General features: G+C 46.6%; 1 protein-coding gene across 2 annotated transcripts in view; it reads right to left on the bottom strand.

Moving 5' to 3' along the window:
• Positions 1-13,053, bottom strand: part of WNK3 (WNK lysine deficient protein kinase 3) — a 114,415-nt gene extending 101,362 nt beyond the window's left edge. The window contains exon 1 of one of the 2 annotated variants that reach the window (XM_040404952.1): positions 12,878-13,053. The gene's annotated coding sequence lies outside the window, so the exon portion shown is untranslated. Of the gene's footprint in view, positions 1-4,810; positions 5,408-12,877 lie in introns of those variants that run through there. The other variant, XM_040404951.1, reaches the window with a different exon arrangement.
• Positions 13,054-14,323: the final 1,270 nt, after the last annotated feature.

Below are 14,323 nucleotides of genomic sequence, written 5' to 3'. Positions count from 1 at the left end.
AAAATTGCATTCACAAAATGATCCAAACATGAAGTAGACATATGGGGAATATAAAGTAATAACTATTTTTGAATTACTGTCTATTACAACAGTAGAGAAATTGAAATTTGGAAATTTGCTAATTTTTCAAAATTTGGGGTAAATTAGGTGTTTTTTTATAAATAAAAAAGATTTTTTTTTACTCAATTTTACCACTGTCATTAAGTATAATATGTGACGAGAAAACCATCTCAGAATGGCCTAGATAAGTAAAAGCATTATAAAGTTATTACCACATAAAGTGACACGTCAGATTTGTAAAAAATGGCCTGGGCAGAAAGCTGAAATATGGCAGGGTCCTGAAGGGGTTACTACAGTTGATCGGCGGAGTCACAGCAGTCGGGCCCCCCGACAATCCGATATTGATGACAAAAGTGGAGAACCCGTTAAGGAACCGCAGGGTTTGCAATTTTTAGGCCAGACATGCAGTGTTGTGCTACATGATGTCCAGTGGATTTTATCAAGGTGCCCGAGTGTTGGATTGTTTTATCTTGCATAAAATATCCAATAGGTTCAAGTCCCACCTGTGACGGACTGAACCGTCACTGGGGCTGCTGGAGAAGCCTGAGGGCCAGCCTCCTTCCTAGCGACTACGGACCTAGGATTTCGGAGATCCCCCTTGCTTGGTTGAACCGGCTGTCCGGGGCACATGGACGGTTGTTGCAGTGGAGCCTGTCCTTACAGCCGTTCACTTTCACAATCTAACACCGGCCTGGGAAACACAATGAGAATGCTGATGGACTATCTCGCCAAATAGAACTGGAAGGGTGACTAACATGGACATCCCCAAGTGCACCCGTAGAGGGTCTCACCGGGTCTGCCATCCTTTAACTTGGGGGAGCTATGTGACATCAGTTTGAGTTAAATGTTTATTGGTGTTGGATATGTGTAATTAGGTTATACTGTGTACTCTGAAAGAGCTCTGGACAATGACATTTTGGCCAGGCTCCTGTTGGGGCTGTCTGGATCTATTTCATCAGGTGGACCCCTGTGGTGTGGTGCAGACAGAATGTATGGGGAGGGGAAGGGGGATGTGATGGGATTACAGTTTCATCTGATCACTTTCTGTATCTAAGTTTGTGCAGTTGCTCAATAAAGCAGACTATTTCTCCTACACCGAGTCTCGACCAGTGACTGGGGAAACTGGGAGCTACAGATCAGCGGTTTGCAATATCTCCTGAGTAAGGAAGAATACAGATGCAGACACACTCTTCCTGAGTAATGGGGGTCCGTCACACCACCTACCTGGAAAACAGGGCTCGTCCAGCTACGCTGTGAATAGAGGGGGCAGCACACCCTTTTTCTACTCCTGGACAACTTTATTAGCATATACTACAGGAGAGATTACATTTAAAGGGGTTTTCTGAGATTTTCTTACTGATGACCTATCTTCAGGATAGGTCACCAGTATCTGATTGGTGGGGGTCGAACACTCGGGACTAGGGCTGCAGTAAACGATTATTTTAGTAATAGAGTATTCTATCGATAATTTTTTTACTATTATTGAGTAATCTAATAAGAATGAATGAATTAATAGACTATTTTCCTTTATAAAAACTCAGACCCCCTGCCATCAGTCCCTAACACCCTTCGTCCCCCTCTGTGTGATCAGCCCAAGTGCATCAGCTCCCCCCCCCCCCCCCCCCGTGCCGTCAGCTCCCCCCCCCACCCCAGTGCCATCAGCCCCTCCATGCTATCCATTGCTATGTCCCCCACTTCCCCCAGTGCCATCAGATCAGCCCCTCCATGTCCCCCCAGTGCCATCAGATCAGCCCCTCCAAGTTCCCCCTAGTGCCATCAGACCAGCCCCTTCATGTTCCCCCTAGCGCCATCAGATCAGCCCCTCCATGTCCCCCACTCCCATCTGCCCCTCCATGCCATCCATTGCTGGCTGTCCCCCTTCAGTGCCATGTCCCCAGTGCCAGTGAAATAAAATACTTGCCCTTTCCTGTAGGGGCGCCGCTCCACAGCTCCTTCCTCTTCTTCTCCGCGCGCTGCACTGGATCCACAGAGTGGTAAGTAATCGCAAGCGCTTCACTCCCGCTCCGGGGTCACATGACACAAACGAATCCTCGATGCAAGAAATTTGCATCGATGATTTTTTGGGGTCGAATTACTCGATTCATCGTTTTACTCGGGACCCCTGCAATAAGCTGTTTGAGAAGGCTGCGGTGCTCCTCTGAGTGCCGCAGCCTTCTCTCTGCTTTCCTAGGCAGAGAGATGACATATTCATCCGTCATGTGGCCTAGGTGCATGGGGCTGAGCGTGATACCAAGCACAGCCACTATACCCGTGGTGGCTAACCTCCGGCACTCCAGCTATTGTGTAACTACAAGTCCCAACATGCTCTGAGTAGAGCAGCTGGAGTGCCAGAGGTTAGCCACGACTGCACTATACAATGTACGGTGCTGTGCTTGGTAAGCTGCAAGAAGGTCGTGGGGCTCACAGGAGCACCAGTGCATTTTCAAAACAGCGGATCAGCAGGGTCCCGGGTGTCGGACCCCCATTGATCAGATACTGATGACCTATCCAGTCATTCAGGTCCAGTCAAAAAAAACAAAAAAAACTCAGCAAACCTCTTTAAATTAACCATTAGGCTACCTGAACACGGGTGCGGGTTTTCAAACAGAATCTCCCAGTGGATTTTTCTGCTTTTCACACCAAAACCGCGTTTAATCTGCAGAAACAACTGACATGCTGTAGGTCAATATCCACGCGGAAAGTATATGCAATGTGTGCATGGGGTTTGTCACATGTCATTACTCAGCAGTTTTTCCCACAGGAAAATCTGCATGGAAAACACAGGCGTAATCTCAAGGTGTGCAGGAGGTCTAAACACGCTCCTGGGTGCAACTACAGAAACCAGAAAAACATCCATTGACTTAAACAGCTCCAAAATCAGCTCATACATGCATAAAGCATGGGGCTAACCTAAAGAGTTAATGCTGGAGCGGGCAGCCTCCCAAAAGATCCTGCAGTCCTGTTCCAAAACCAACAGTGATAAGAACACAAAAGACACCAAGAGACTCATCCAACCGCAAATCTATTCCGTGATTTACTAAACAGCGTTAAGACCTCTGCACACGACAGCGGCTTACACTTCTCACAACCGGACATGACAAAACGCTATATACATATACAGGACAGTCGTCCTATAGCTACCGTATAACTACAACTCCCAACATGACCAGATGTGAGAGCATGTCAGGAGCTATAGCTCTCCAACTACTGTGTAACTACAACTCCCAACATGACCAGCTCTGAGAGCATGCCAGGAGCTATAGCTCTCCAGCTACCGTATAACTACAACTCCTAATATGACCAGCTCTGAGAGCCTGCTGGGGGCTATAGCTCTCCAACTACTGTGTAACTACAACTCCCAACATGACCAGCTCTGAGAGCATGCCAGGAGCTATAGCTCTCCAGCTACCGTATAACTACAACTCCTAATATGACCAGCTGTGAGAGCCTGCTGGGAGCTATAGCTCTCCAGCTACCGTATAACTACAACTCCTAATATGACCAGCTGTGAGAGCCTGCTGGGAGCTATAGCTCTCCAGCTACCGTATAACTACAACTCCTAATATGACCAGCTCTGAGAGCATGCTGGGAGCTATAGCTCTCCAGCTACCGTATAACTACAACTCCTAATATGACCAGCTGTGAGAGCCTGCTGGGGGCTACAGCTATCCAACTACTGTGTTACTACAACTCCCACCATGACCCGCTCTGACAGCATGCTGGTAGCTATGGCTATCCAACTACTGTGTAACTACAACTCCCAACATGACCAGCTCTGAGAGCATGCCAGGAGCTATAGCTCTCCAGCTACCGTATAACTACAACTCCTAATATGACCAGCTGTGAGAGCCTGCTGGGAGCTATAGCTCTCCAGCTACCGTATAACTACAACTCCTAATATGACCAGCTGTGAGAGCCTGCTGGGAGCTATAGCTCTCCAGCTACCGTATAACTACAACTCCTAATATGACCAGCTGTGAGAGCCTGCTGGGAGCTATAGCTCTCCAGCTACCGTATAACTACAACTCCGAATATGACCAGCTGTGAGAGCCTGCTGGGGGCTACAGCTATCCAACTACTGTGTAACTACAACTCCCAACATGACCAGCTGAGAGAGCCTGCTGGGGGCTACAGCTATCCAACTACTGTGTTACTACAACTCCCACCATGACCCGCTCTGACAGCATGCTGGTAGCTATGGCTATCCAACTACTGTGTTACTACAACTCCAACCATGACCCGCTCTGAGAGCATGCCAGGAGCTATAGCTATCCAGCTACCGTATAACTACAACTCCTAATATGACCAGCTGTGAGAGCCTGCCAGGAGCTATAGCTCTCCAGCTACCGTATAACTACAACTCCTAATATGACCAGCTGTGAGAGCCTGCCAGGAGCTATAGCTATCCAACTACTGTGTTACTACAACTCCCACCATGACCCGCTCTGACAGCATGCTGGGAGCTATGGCTCTCCAACTGCTGTCAAACTACAACTCCCTGCATGACGTGCGGGCAGCTGGGAATTGTGGCTTTTAAGCTGTTGTGAAACTACAACACTCAGCATACAGGTGACAGGGCATGCTGGGAATTATAGTATCACAGGAGCTAGACTCGACAGCACAAGGAGGTAAGCACATACAGAGACCCTGCACAACTGAGCAGACTGGTTCACCAAATGGCAAACACGTCAATAACTGAGAACAAAAGTACAAAAAAATACAAACTGAGCCTCACGTGGAAGCAACAAACCTCACAGGGACCCCGCTGCGGACACGGCGATGGACCAGGACGGGCTTGTTCTTAGGGGAGAAGAGGACAGCCTTGTGACCCCTCTCCCGGGCAGATGACGCATGGTGCACGGGTCTAAGGACTTGAGCATGTAAGGCAGAGCGCAGGAAGACAGGCAGTAAGCCCGGAGGAGGCGACCAGCCTCACATACTAGTTAGACCAGTTCTCTCTCATTCTCTATGAGCTCATCTGATGCCCTCCAGACCAGGGTGACTGCTCCAGACCACGGCTCATGCAAATGGGAAGAGATAAAACAATTGTGAGAGCGCGCGGATTCTGTCAGGAAACGATTACCATTTGTAAGAGAAACAATATAGGAAACCCGAAGCCTCGCTTCCCCCGCACACACAATGTGGCTGCAGACTTTCCATTCAGAAGGGGCTCACAATCAGTAAGAGCCACTCCACGCCTTCCCATTTTTGGTCATTTCTATGGGCTTCAATGTGCTGCGGATGGAGAAGGTGACAATGCGATCATACCGGCTCATAGGCAACGTGTTAAACTTTGCCCCCCGACAGCTGATCTCAGCAGAGGATAGTTTATTCACATGCTGCTCTATGGACGTTTCCCCAACTACACAGCCGCCCTTATGCTCCTCAGAGACGCCTGTGCCAACAAGTGTCATCAAAAAGGGGGAGTGCATGCGGCTCTGTGGAGGTAAGTGAACACCCCCCCTACAGCTGCTCCTTTCAGCTGTCCACTTCTATTAAAATTGACAGACACCCATTTCTTAAAGGGGTTGTCCCATTACAGCAACTTATCACCTATCCAAAAGATCCTCAGGGGTCCAACAGCTCGGGGCCACAGCCAATCACTGCAATGGGGGGGGGGGGGGGGTGTTTGAATGGAGCAGTGAAACACATGCATGTCCATTCATCTCTATGGGAGATAGCTGAGCTCTTGCACTACACTATCTCCAGGAGCCCCATGGAGCTTAAAGGGTCAATCCCATCTTGGACATTGAGCGCTTATCGCTAGGATATGCTATTAATGTCGGATAGGGTGCGGGTGCCACTCTATGGGACCCGCATCTATACTTAGAACTGATCCTGCAAGGAATTGGAAAGCGCACTGACCTCCAATTGTTTCTATCGGTGCACCGAAATGAATAGGAAGTGCACTGTGCAAGAGCAGCCACTCACTGCTCCATTCACTTCTATGGGGCTGATGGAAATAGCCAAGCCGGCGCTCTGCTATTTTCAGTGCTCCCATAGGAATCGATGGAGGGCGGCCACACATCAATGTGGGCTCCATTCTAAGTATAGGGCCCAGAGGTGTGACCCGCACCTAGCAGACACTGCAGGGCATATCATAGTAATATGGTCCCAATGTCCGAGGTGGCAATACCCCTTTAACGTAGCAGCCGTGAGGCAGCACGCATGCGTGTCTGCTGCTCCATTCAGACGGGGGAAACACAGAGCCCCATTCATCAGGCACTTATGCATTATCCTGAAGTTAGGAGATACGTTGTTGTAACTGGCCAACCCCTCTAACCCGTGAAATACCAGTGCCGTACATGTACGGCGCTGGAACACAAATTCCAGTGACGTACAGCTACAGCGGGCTGATCGGGCGGATGCAGGAGCTGCGCCCGCCCGATCAGCGGCAGGGGTACGGCAGTCACTGATAGCCGGACCCCCGCTGTATGCGCCGGCATCAGTGAGAAAACACCGATGCCGGCACAATAACCCTTGCACGGCTATGGTCAGCACTGACCGTGGCACGTGCGGTATCCTGACAGGTCCCGATGTCCATCGGGTCCCCGCGCTGCTGTGACGGGGACCCGATAGCAGGGAAGGCAGTGTAATACACTTACAGCCAATGCATTACAATACAGAAGTATTGTAATGCATTGTAAAAGGGGATCAGACACCCAAAAGTGGAAGTCCCAGAAAAAAAAAGGGAAAACATTTAGTAAAATTAAGTAAAAAAAATAAATAAAAAAATTTAAAAAAATAGGAAAAAAAAGAAAAAAGTAGACATTAGGTATCGCCACGTCCGTATCAACTGGTTAAATAAAAATATCACATGACCTAACCCCTCAGGTGAACACAGTAAAAAAAAAAAAAAAGCTAAAAAAAAATAAAAATAATGTCACCTTACATCACTAAAGTGCAACACAGAGCGATCAAAAAGGCTCATACCCCCCAATATAGTAACAATCAAACCGTCACCTCATCCCGCAAAAAATTAGGCCTACCTAAGACAATCACTTTTTCAATTGGTCACTAAGACCATTAGTAGTCTCTAGGTTAACACGTGCTTCAGGATAACTAATATTAAAATATAACTTTTATTTCTTCCTATAAAAAATTATTAACTAGAACTCACACTTTTAAAATTATCAGTGGTGCCTGCACTGTTGCATATATAGATATAGTAGTTTGTATATATGCTCTTAACCACTGGAGGGCTCCCTGTTTACCTAATAGTTTCCACTGTGACACTGTAGCAATTATCACAGTCAGTTGTTGCACTCTGTTAATTCCACAGGGCGCTACTTTTAAATATTGAGCGTTCTCCTAGTGTATGGAGTATGTCGGTCATGTCATGTATTCATGCTCCGCGCTGCACACACTGGCTAAAATCACATATCACACTCTGCCCCCCGACATGTTTCGCCAAGAACTTGGCGTCTTCAGGGGTATGGGCAGTGAATGTGTTGGGGGCGGGACTAGGCTTTTGAAACCTCCTAGTGCATTGGCCAATGTGAATCCTTGTTGCTGTTCACTATAATCTTTCAGCCAATCGGTGTTTGCGTTACGTGATGTGTTAGGTAGTAGGATCCTCCCCCTTCCTTCTCCACCAGTCTGAACTCTGCTGCGCCGTCCATCCCTGCGCTCAGACTTAGCTGAGATCGCTTGTTTTCACTTGCTGCGCATGCCCAGACACTCTGTTAGCCTGCCTTGTCCTAAGCTGTTAGTAAAGTGCGTACGTCTAGACTGGATGCCGATCGGTACCTAAGTTTTAGCGCATGCTCCCGGACTTAGTAGTTGGTCTGCTCTTCTTCTAATCTTCATGTGCATGCGTCCGGATTTGGTACCGGACCTTGGCTTGTTTTGGCATATCTGGATGCTTCTGTATCTCTCATCTTTCTTATATTATGCGCATGTGTCCGATTCCAGGCATTTATATTTTCCTTAGTTTTTAGGAGGGCATATTAAGGCTTCCTTACAGTCTCCTCGCTTAGTGATGTTCATGCACTTACATTTGGACTGGGGTATTATCTCTACTTGGCTGCTACATCAATCGTCCCTTATCATGGGCTGAATATTGTGATTGTCAGGTTCACATGTTTATGTCCCACAGCACATTATCATCCTATTGCCTAGTGAGTTCTAGTTAATAATTTTTTATAGGAAGAAATAAAAGTTATATTTTAATATTAGTTATCCTGAAGCACGTGTTAACCTAGAGACTACTAATGGTCTTAGTGACCAATTGAAAAAGTGAGTGTTTTGAGTCTCAACACGTGCGAGTGGGTCTCATGTAACTAAAATACCTAAGACAATCACCCAAAAAAAAAAAACTATGGCTCTCAGACTATGGATACACTAAAACATGATTTTTTTTTTGTTTCAAAAGTGATATTGTGTAAAACTTAAATAAATGAAAGTATACATATTAGGTATTGCCACGTCCGTAACGACCTGCTCTATAAAAATATCACATGACCTAAAAAAAATAAAAAGGGTGTCAAAAAAGCCATTTTTTATCACCTTATATCACAAAGTGTAATACCAAGCAATCAAAAAGTCATATGCACCCTAAAATCGTACCAAATAGTCATCTTTTACGGAAAAAAAACGAGCCCCTACATAAGAAAGTCGCCCAAAAAAAATTAAAAATATGGCTTTATTATGTAAAACTGAAACAAACAACCAAAAAAAGGTTGTCATAGCTGGTATTGTCGCCTCCGTAACAATCTGCTCTATAAAAATAGCTCATGATCTAACCTGTCAGATGAACATTGTAAATAAAAAATAAAAACGATGCCAAAACAGCTATTTTTTGTTACCTTGCCTCACAAAAAGTGTAATAAAGGAGCAACCAAAAATCATATGTACCCTAAGATAGTACCAACAAAACTGCCACCTTATCCCGTAGTTTCCAAAATGGGGTCACTTTTTTTTGGAGTTTCTACTCTAGGGGTGTACCACGTGGTTTTCAAATGTGACATGGCAACTTAAAATTATCCCAGTGTAATCTGTCCTCCAAAAACCATATGGCGTTCCTTTCCTTCTGCGCCCTGCCGTGTGCCGATACAGCAGTTTACAACCACATATGGGGTGTATCTGTAAACTACAGAATCAGGGCCATATATATTGAGTTTTGTTTGGCTGTTAACCCTTGCTTTGTTAGCGGGAAAAAATGGATTCAAATAGAAAATATGCCAAAAAAGTGAAATTCTGAAATTTCTTGTGGAACACCGAAAGGGTTAACACAGTTTCTAAAATCAGTTTTGAATACATTGAGGGGTGTAGTTTCTAAAATGGGGTCATTTATGGGTGGTTTCTATTATGTAAGCCTCACAAAGTTACCAGACCTGAACTGGTCCGGAAAAATTGGGTTTTGGAAATCTTCTTAAAAATTTGAAGAATTGCTTCTAAACTTCGAAGCCGCCTAACGTCCCCAAAAAAGAAAATGTCATTTACAAAATGATCCAAACATGAAGTAGACATATGGGAATGTAAAGTAATAACTATATTAGGAGGTATCACTATCTGTTTAAAAAGCAGAGAAATAAAAATTTAGAAAATTGCGAATTTTTCCAAATTTTTGGTAATTTTTTTTTATAAATAAAAATAAAATATTTTGACTAAAATTTACCACTGTCATGAAGAACAATGTGTCACGAGAAAACAGTCTCAGAATGGCCTGGATAAGTAAAAGTGTTCCACATAAGTTATTAGCACATAAAGGGACACGTCAGATATAGTGTTGAGCGAACTTGTGTTTTAAAGGGAACCTGTCACTTGGATTTTGTGTATAGAGCTGAGGACATGGGTTGCTAGATGGCCGCTAGCACATCCGCAATACCCAGTCCCCATAGCTCTGTGTGCTTTTATTGTGTCAAAAAAACAATTTGATACATATGCAAACTAACATGAGATGAGTCCTGTCCCTGACTCATCTCACGTACAGGACTCATCTCAGGTTAATTTGCATATGTATCAATTCGGGGTTTTTTACACAATAAAAGCACACAGAGCTATGGGGACTGGGTATTGCGGATGTGCTAGCGGCCATCTAGCAACCCATGTCCTCAGCTTTATACACAAAATCCCGGTGACAGGTTCCCTTTAAGTTCGGCGTCTAAAGTTCGGGTTATCGAAGAATCACGTTAAGGATTCTAAATTCCGTTACGGTCCGTGGTAGCGGAATCCATAACGCGATTCTTCGATAACCTGAACTTTAGACGCCAAACTAAAAACACAAGTTCGCTCAACACTTGGTCAGATATGCAAAAATCGGCCTGGGATTTAAGGTGAAAAGTGGCTTGGTACTGAAGGGGTTAAGTTGGCTATAAACGTTAGATAAACAGTGCGGCAGCTTACTCCCCTCTCCCCTCTCAGCACACACATGTCCCCATGGCAGAGCGGAGCGTGCATGTGTGGGGAGGCCGGCACTAATGAGTCCGTGTGTCCTCCGCTCTCATGTTGTTGCAGAGTGCTCAGAAGCTACAACCTGTGGACGTGGCCATACTGCTCCGCACCTACAAAAAGGCAAAACTGTAGACTTTTTAGCAAAAACCAATTCAAACCGAAGAATCAATATAAATAATACATTACAGAGTAGCAGAACCGACCCTTTGAAGGGTTGATGCTGCTGAATAAAATAATGTCGATTTATCATCTCCCTGTGGTGTCAAAAAAAAAAAAAAAAAAAAAGTCACAAACACCATGTTTGCAACTTTTTAAAAGCCATTTGCAAAAAGTGGCGTTTCCGCGTGGGCGGGGACAGCAGGCGCGACACATTTATCTTCATTTGCATCTGTTTTCAGGCACAAATGAAGACAAATCTATAGTAACTATGAGCTGCTATAGGTTTCACTCTGGTGTAGGGCGCAGCAGTTCCAGAGAGAGCAGAGCCTCTAGGTGTAACGGCGACGCCCCCGTTGCTCCTAGAGGCTCATTTGCATGTATTAAAACACCATTTCTCTCAGCAATGCGGGCACATATGAAGATGGGACCAACACAGATGCCGTCAGCTGCCAAGCGCACATGTAACAGGTCAGCCAGTGTCATAGGTACAAAACTGCTGACAGATGCCCTTTAAAACGAACGCAGGACTGTTCTCAAGAGAATCCCAATGACTGTGCTTCCAGGTGAGGGAGGCACAGTCATCATCACCGCCTCCCATATCAGGTGCACAGACTGGAAAATAAGACTCCGCACTGATAGGACATGGAAAATTTAGGGAGAAAAATAAATAAATCCTGTTACAGCTCGGAGCGGCGGGCAGGGCTCGTCAGCTGGCACACAAGCAAACACTTTTATCTACGCCAAGAGAACAGTTCACAAAGCGAATTAGAAAGGCAGACGGCGGAAACCAGTTATCAGCTAAACTCCAGTGACATTTAATCGCACCGTATAGCCGGAACCTCAATCAATGCAAATGACATAACTTATTCATTACCAGGCTGAGGAACACAACGAAAACGGCCAGAGCATCAAAATACAGGCAAAGCTGCCGCGTGGCAAGACTGACAGGGGGCTCAGCGGCGGTCAGTGCCACCAGGGCGAGGGGCTGGCATCGCTGAGAGCAAGTCTGTACTGTGATGAGAAGTATAACGCCCATCATCTGTACCTACACAGGGAAACTTTCAGAACTCATCATCTGGATGTGATCACAGCTCGAGCTCCGGGACTGACGTATAATCCAGCCCCAGGGGGGGGGTCCTGTGTGTAACAGAGCGCGGGCATGAATGTATACACTGCGCATGTACGTATACATCATCAGGGTGAGGGGTTAATGTATGGACTTCATGCCAACCTATTGGTACATACATATACCTCCATGGCTATACATACACAGCTATAGAAACGTATAACTTTACACATACATCCGATATATCTGAGAGGGTATACACCAGGCGGGGCGCCTGTACATAGTACCGCCATCAGTGCACAGAGAAGATGTAAACTACAGAGATACTGTCGATGCGCGATACAGACACTGTCGATGCGCAATACAGATAAGGCTACTTTCACAGATCCGTGAAGGCTCTCACAAGCGGCCCAAAACGGATCAGTTCAGCCCCAATGCATTCTGAATGGATAAGGATCTGTTCAGAATGCATCACTTTGGCTGCGTTTGGTCTCCGTTACGTTTTTTAGACGGTCACTAAAACTTTGGCTGCGTTTGGTCTCCGTTACGTTTTTTAGACGGTCACTAAAATGCAGCTTGCAGAGTTTTGGTGACAGTCTGACTATGCGGAGCCAAACGTATCTGTCTAGACTTACAATGTAAGTCAATGGGGACGGATCAGTTTTTCACTGACACAATATGGTGCAATTGAAAACGTATCCGGCCCCCATTGACTTACATTGTAAGTCAAGACGGATCCATTTTGACTTTTTTTTTTTTTTAAAGAATAATGCAAACAGATCCGTTATTAACAGATACAAGCGTTTGCATTATCGGTGTGGATCCGTCTGTGCAGATACAGGTGTGAAAGTAGCCTTATGTAGAGACACGGGCACCGTAGAGGCGGCACGGGCACCGTAGAGGAGGCACGGGCACCGTAGAGGAGGCGCGGGCACCGTAGAGGCGACACAGATAGTATACATAACCAGTACACACAACTACTACCATCTTTACCTGACAATCCACCAGAAAATCTATCTACCCACTAAACTGACCAATGGCAGGAGGAGAACCCTCATCATCCACATCACATACATGACTGAGGAGTCCCAGCAACACATGTCTGCTCCAACTCCTGCAGCCCGGTGTGATCACACCCATACATATACGGCATATACATACACACTGCCCCCTCCCCCCGGTCACCACAGGTCTCACCGGCTGCTGATAACGGTTCTCGGCCGCCCCCCTCTCCTGGTCACCGGCAGCTGTGCTCTCTCAGGGTGGGGGGGAAGGAGGCAAAATACTAGGGGGGGGGGTGTATGGGGGTAACGGGAGGGCGCGCTCTACGGAAGGGGGGTGTGGAGAGGGGGGCGCCGGTTACAGGAGGGAGTCCCCACCGCCGCTCATCACACACCGAGGAGCGAGACGCGCGGACCCGAGGCAGGAGCGGTAGCGCGCACCCTTCAACTGCGCGCCCCCGACATTTACCTCAGGAGGAAAAAAAGGTGAAAAGGAGGGGGGGGAGGTAAACGGATACGTGAGGGGAAAAAAAACTGTAATGTGAAAATACACGGAAAGCACGACACAATGAATGGAGGAGAGCAGCCCCCCGGACAATAGACCGGACGACGAGCCCTCAGCACACGGCTCTACACTACGTGGCCGTCCGCTTTAAGTGTTGGGGCTGTTTTTTTTATTTTTTTTCCCCTCCGCCCGCCGAGGCCCCCCAGCCATTGGACAGACAATGAGAAGGTCTCTGAAGCCCAGCGTCTCCCAGGCGCGTACTCGTGAGAGCGCTCTCAGTCAGCCAGGCGCGCCCCCGACTCACCCTCTGCGCGCTCACAGCATCCTAGCTGCAGTGGGTTAGACCGACGTACGGTGACGTCACACGCTGCCGCAAGTGGTGCCGGGAGATGTAGTTTCACTCAGTGAACTAGAGGGCCTTGTTCACTCACATGGTGCTGATTGTTGGCGGTTTTCTTTTTTTCCCCAAAAGTTTTTTCCTCTTTTTAGACATGATTTGTTAAAAAAATAAATAAAATTAATTCCTTACTGTTAATCGAATTCAAATGAATGAGAAAATTTAATTTTTTTAAAAAAAAGGTACAGAATTCTTGAAAATGGTACAACTTGTGTCAAATTTCTGTTATTGACGACTCTTCTTTAGAGGGGCCCTAAGGATATGTTCACATGATGGATTTTGATACTGTCTAAACCTGCCACATATTCCGCTGTTAAAACCACCACGGCTTTCTGCTTCCGTTTTTCCATTTCAAGGCCGCGGATCTGCCTGTGGTTTAACCCAACTGAAAGGAGCTAAATCGTGAGCAGACTCCCGCTGCGATTTCCTGTGGAGTCCGCATCAAGAATGGACATGTCCGTTCTCGGCGCGGCCCGGAAAACCGCAATGTAAGTAATCCGCTGCAGCCTGAACGGCGGTGCGGACCCCCACTGGAAACAGGGGTTTCAGCAAGGATTTCATGGGAAAAACCCACCCTGTGAACACAGCCTTTGTTCGCTGTAACCTGCTGCGGGTGTCCGTTTGCTGTTTAGCTCCATTCAATGAGAAAAACCTGCAGCGGTTTGCAAATTTCGCAGTGTGAACACAGCCTGACATCTCCTTTGAGAAGCGGAGGACTAATCTCTAACAGAATAAAGTAC

This window comes from Bufo bufo, chromosome 8 (genome assembly GCF_905171765.1).
Source record: "Bufo bufo chromosome 8, aBufBuf1.1, whole genome shotgun sequence".
NCBI lineage: Eukaryota > Metazoa > Chordata > Amphibia > Anura > Bufonidae > Bufo > Bufo bufo.
Note: the sequence above shows the minus strand (reverse complement) of the source record. Positions and strands in the feature narration are given on the sequence as shown.